This window comes from Nicotiana tabacum, chromosome 21 (assembly GCF_000715075.1).
Source record: "Nicotiana tabacum cultivar K326 chromosome 21, ASM71507v2, whole genome shotgun sequence".
NCBI classification, from domain to species: Eukaryota; Viridiplantae; Streptophyta; class Magnoliopsida; order Solanales; family Solanaceae; genus Nicotiana; species Nicotiana tabacum.
Genome location: NC_134100.1, coordinates 6,551,352 through 6,557,351, shown reverse-complemented (window position 1 = coordinate 6,557,351; position 6,000 = coordinate 6,551,352).

Sequence of the window (6,000 nt, the reverse complement as noted above, 5' to 3'; positions counted from 1 at the left end):
TCACACACGAACTACTTGCAAAAAGCCTTGCTATTTTGCTCTCAATTCACGTTTAACTTCTGCATTTTTGTGCAACACTTGTAATGTGAGAACATCCTATAATTTATAGAGTTAGTATATGAAGAAATAACTAGAGTTCTTATGCAACTCTTCCTTGGTGGAAGAGTTCTAGTTGATTTCAACTTCTAACTCATTCCCTATCTTGGATAGTGTCCTCTTTGAGTAAGGAGTCCTTCTCCTTATTAATTATGAAACCTTTTCTATCAGGAGATATTAAATACACTAAGTTAAGCTTATCTCCTTCACGTGCATCCCGCATGCTAGAATTTGCCTGTTTTTGTGCACCTGAGGGATGGACCTGGTTTATGCCTGAATTCCTTTGTCAGTCTTCAAAACTAACCTTTACTTGGGCCAACAAATTTTTCCTTTTTGATGATGACAAACTCTGTGCTTTTCATAAGTTTATGCCCTATTTCAACTCAGCTCAATATCAACACAATGTTAGAAACATTTTCCTTTTTATCACTTGTCATCAAGGACCAGGTACATTAGGTTATAAACATCATTGTTCAAAGTGTAAACATCACTTGTTTAAAGCACAACCTTTTTTCCCCTTTTGGCATCATTGAAAAGTTGCATATAAAATGTGAGATAACCAAATTTTAAAGCTTACTCATGGCCATTGGGGCTACTTCAAATGCAATCATGGATAAATCATCATAGATCAAGCTAAGAATTTTAACCATCAAAGAAATATAAACAAACAGTTAGAGCAAAAGACAGTGAATTTCATTGATGATTGATAAGATTCTACCACAAAGCATAAGAAAAAATAAAAATACTGAAAATATGAGAAAAAGAAACAAAACGTCCCGAACTGGGTCACTAGTTGATCTACACTAGGCTAGAAGGCTTAAGGCTGGGAAGAACTAGGTGCTTGGTTTTTGACTTGGAGGAGCTTCAGCATACCTTGAAGAATGCCATCATTCTTCTCTTTTTCTCTTGCCAGCTCAGTTCTGAGAGCATCTCTCTTAGTCTCCACCTCAACCAACCTCTTCTTCAACCTTTCAATCTCAGCATCCTTAGCCCCACTTTCTTTCACCAAGGCTCTGACCTTGCTATTCACTGGTACCTTTTTGGATGAACAAAGTTCTTTAGGAGTGACATTGAATTCATAATCGCAAATAAGCAGAGTATTAACCCCAAACAAATCCATGCTTGTACTCACCTCCTAATTTTTCATAGGTACATTGAAATGTGCAAGCACAATTGTGAGAATGAAGCCATAAGGAATGGTATGAGTTTTAGTTCATTGATAACTCTATCAAGAAGCTGGATTATAGCTTTCGGTCACTTTCTTCAGCAGGTCTGCGAGGGTTTCCTCTACAGATGAACTGGGTTCATCTCCCTAAACAACCATTGTACCTGCATCTTTAGTTAAACTCACATGAGTGGGTGAAGAATCAGCCCCTCTTGTCCCTTTCCCCTTACAGTACTCCTAGCACCCTTGCCCTCCTTTTTTTTTCTTTTTCATTTTTACCACAAACTTCTCCAGATTTTGTAGTCTCAACACCTGCTATAGATCCTACAAATCTATTCTCTAAATTTGGAGCAACTTTAGAAATTGTCTCAGGAGAAACTTTAGAATCAGAAGATACCTGTTCAGTTTTGGAAGAACCACTTTCTTTCCCATGAATAACCGACTTAAAAGAATCTAGGTAGTTTAATACGGTCAGGAATCTTGAACATAATTGGTTCACTTGTAACGGATAAGTTCAAAAGAACTTTGGTATTTAGTAGGACTCTTCTCATGATCCAAATATAGTTAATTATGCAGAGTGTAGAAAACATACCGTGTTATCTTGATGAACCACGTTCTTCATTGATAATTCTCTTGTGTAAGTCTTGTGAGCACGTAATTTTTGCCCGATAAGAATACTCCCATAATTCCAAAACAAAATAATTTCCTTTCATTATTTGTAATTTTGTGGATTTTGTGGCATTTTCTATTAATTATTTGCATTTGTTCGTGCATTTCGTTTTGTTTAATTAATGAAAAATACAAAATACCATGCATTTCCATTTAGAATTTATTTTCACATTTTAAGGTTAATTATTAAATTAGGTTCTTTATCTAAAAAATAAAAATCACAAAATTGGTTTACTTTTGCATTGCTAGCCATTTAATTATAAATCAATAATTTCCCCTTTAATTTAGAAGTAATTAATTCTTGTAAATACTATGTTAGGTTTTCAGCTTAATTTAGTAAATTAATTATTTTTAGGAGTATTCTAATTTAAGTTTTTAATTAATTAAAAAGGAAACATTAAAAAGAGTGGAAAAGGAAAAAGGTCTAGTGTATTTGGGCTAAAATCTAATTGTCCAAACTTCCCCAGCCCAAGTAGCAACTACCCGCCCAGATCCAACCCCGAAACCCGGCCAACCTGCCTACCAACCCGACCCACTCCCTAAATATACACACGAGATACAGAGCTCTAAAATCAGAAGACCCCAAACGACGGGTGTTACTGTTCATCTTCTCCAAATTCACTCGAACCAAGCCCAAATTCAGTCCAAATTCGGGGGAATGAATCCCAAATCTCACCTCACGCGTTCCCCCTCTCTCCCCATCACCATTTCTAACGGTTTCTGACACCAAAGATTCCCCTCTCCTTTCACTCGCTCGAATTTGAGCTATATCTCATGGTTGGAAGGTTCTGAGAATGGGCAACTGGATGAGTGTGAGGCGTTGGGTCAATTTCACTTAATCCAAGCCCCACATTCATCAAGGGATTCGTTTTCAAATAGGTCCAGTTCCGATTTTGAGAGAGAATATTGTTTCGGAATTTGATTTTGGAGAAAAGATTGAAAAAATCATTTTAGTTTCCTGGATGGTTTTTGCATTTTCAGGTGCGAGTTTGGGGAGGAAGGTGAAATTTCAGTCTCTTTTGCTCTGTTCTTAGTTCTGTTTCAAAGTCCGGAAAAATCGAAGAAGAGTTTTTCCATTATCCTTCTTCGATTCCCTTCAAAAATGGAGACAAACTGTGTTGAGATCGAGTTGACCGTTTGTGTTTGAGTTCGTAGTTTTTGCATCCTGACGCATTTGTAGTCATTGTTCTTCGAGTTTTATTGCCAAATTCACTTGTATAGGATTCAAGGCAGAGTTAATCTAAGTTTTGCAACTCAGGTTCATCCCTTATCCTCTTCTTTATCGCTCGTGATTCTATGTTTATCTGTGTTCGAGTTCCACCATAGTTTAGTTTGAATTTGGAAACTCAATGTCTGTTTTGTTCTTAGTCGAGTTCTAAACTCGTTTGGCCTTGGTTCAGGTCCATTTTATGTTACTTTTTGAATTGAAAACACTCCCAAGTCATAATAGAGTATGTTGGAATTTCTGAGTTTGTATCTCATTATTGCTGTCATTTATGCTTCTGTTGGTTGAATCTGCCAGTAAGCAGGTTTAAGTTAGTGTGGTTCAATTCTCTGTTCTTTGAATCCCGGCCGTGAACTTATGGGATAATCGTTGGCTATCTTTTCGTGTAAAAGGATTGGGAATGAATATGAATATTAGCAATTTGGAGGATTATTTCACGAATTTCCTGTTGAAACCTTATGCGTGTGTGTTTGCAAGTTCAAGCTAGGACTGCTCTCAGCTGTGTGTGTTTGTGTGAGTGTTTAAATTGGTGTTGAAACTTAGCTGTGTCGCTGCTTGTATATGTGTAGATTTGCTCTATCTTCTTTCCCCCTGCTCGAAAGTTATCTGTATTATTACAGCTATAAGAACCCTGTTCTGTTGTGCTACTAAAAACAATTGATTCACGCAATGAATTATGTTGAAATATGCAGCATTTTGGGAATATTTGTTTGGATTGTTAGCTTGCTGAAAGCTGCCCTATTTTGCACTGTCTAGGCAGCTCTATTTCCTGCTTTTGTTCGAAAATTTACTGCCTTGTTTACGCTACAAGACTTCTGCTCTTTCAAGTTGTTGAAGAAGTCAATTTGAGCAGTTGTTAGCCTGCCCTATTTTGCAATGTCTAGGTAGCTCTGCTTCCTGCTCTTGTTCAAAATTCTGCACTGTTAGCCATGGTGTTCTGTTTGGGAATTCAGCACACAACTAGTCAATAGTTGTGCTAAGGCTGACTTCAAATTGATTTGTTCAAACTGCTTAATAGTGATAGGTTCTGCTGGCAGTATTCTTTGTGCTGATGATAAGCTATAGCATTGTGCATGTTTAGTTTCATTTATAAGCAAAGGGAGGTTGGTTTGAGTAAGATGAGCATAAATCATTAGTCATTTCTGAGATTATGTTCAATTTTCGAACCAAGTCATGTTACGTTGATTGAGCTTCCTGAATTTTTGTTCACCATTGACTTGATCTACTAGTTTGAACAGTTTAGCCTCGACTATATTTCAAATCTTACTCCAGTAGATCTATGAGGCTGTTATGTTTGTCATGACTCATTAGTTAAATCAGTGTGAGTATCGAATGGCTTTGTCTGAATGTGACCCTGAGATTCCTGAATGCAAATTTGAAGACGGAGCATGGTGTTGATTGTTGAAATATGGACCATTCTCATGTTAGTTTTATTTGGCCTCATATTTGGGATTTAAGAACTCATTCCTTAGTTGGCATTTATTTCGTCTTAGTTCAATGGTAATGCAAGTACAGTTAAGCATATATTCCCTTTTCTGTTAGATCAAGTTTAGGCAGAATTATATGGATATGATTTGTTTAGGCAAGGACATTGTTGATGTAGTAGCCCAGTTCAGAAGGCTTCTTTGAGTCAGAGCCAGGCCATTTCCTTTGTTTGGGGCCTCCAATCCTTTTGTGTGGGCTCAAGCCTTTTTTGTGCAATGAATTAGTTTTCCCTCACACAAGCCTTTTAGTTAATTTAAACAGAACCTTTAACTACATTTAGTGTTAATTAATTAAGCCCATCAAGTAGATTGGAGGTGAGTCATAACTAGATAACTCATAGTTTATGGCCCTTCAAGCTATAGTTTGAATATTCTTTTAAAATGGAATCGAGGTGCGCCGCGCCAAGTAAGACGACAAATCGCGTGGCCCTCTTTAATTATGTCTTAAAAAAAATATTTAGAATTCGAGGCGTGCCATTTAGTAAATTTCCATGGCCCTCGCAAAGTTAAAAATGCGTAGTTGCTTTAGGTGCGATATTTAAAAACGCGTAGTTGCTTTAGGTGCGATATTTTAATAAAATTACTTTTCCTAAATTCGGGTGCACATTTATGTGACCCAAATCCAAATCTCAACAATATTGAAATATGCCGAAAGCCCGGGTGCATTTATGTGATGTGGTTCGACGCGTATTTTAATAACATTGCAATCTTCTTTCATTAATTAAATAAAAGCGGTTAAAAATTTAAGTTTGCACATAGGTTCATAATTATTTAGAATCAGATAATTAAGCCGGATATAATAGTTGAGCGACCGTGCTAGAACCACGGAACCCGGAAATGCCTAACACCTTCTCCCGGGTTAACAGACTTCCTTACTCGGATTTTTGTATTTGCATAATGTAATACAGAGTCAATATTTTTCTCGATTCGGGATTCAACCGGTGACTTGGGACACCATAAATCTCCCAAGTGGCGACTCTGAATCTTTAATAATAATCCTGTTTCGATTGTCCTTTAATTGGAAAAAATCCTTTATACCCTTTCGGGGGTAAAAAAGGAGGTGTGATAGCTCTGGCGACTCTGCTGGGGATTGAACCCATAATCTCTGGTTCAGGGTTCAGAATTCGAGCTTAGAATAATTGTTGTATTTGGCTTTATTTATTATCTGATTTTGTTCACATGTTTAGGCCTAATGTGCTAAGTGTTGCTTTTTACCGCTTTGATATTATCTGAACTGTATATACACTGCTACGAAACCCTTCTCTTCTCATCTTCGGGGATGTGCTCGCTGGTCGAGACTCTCTATTCTGTTAGTGTCATACCCTGAAATAAGAAAGAGGCTCAGACAAGTTACTAAGCCG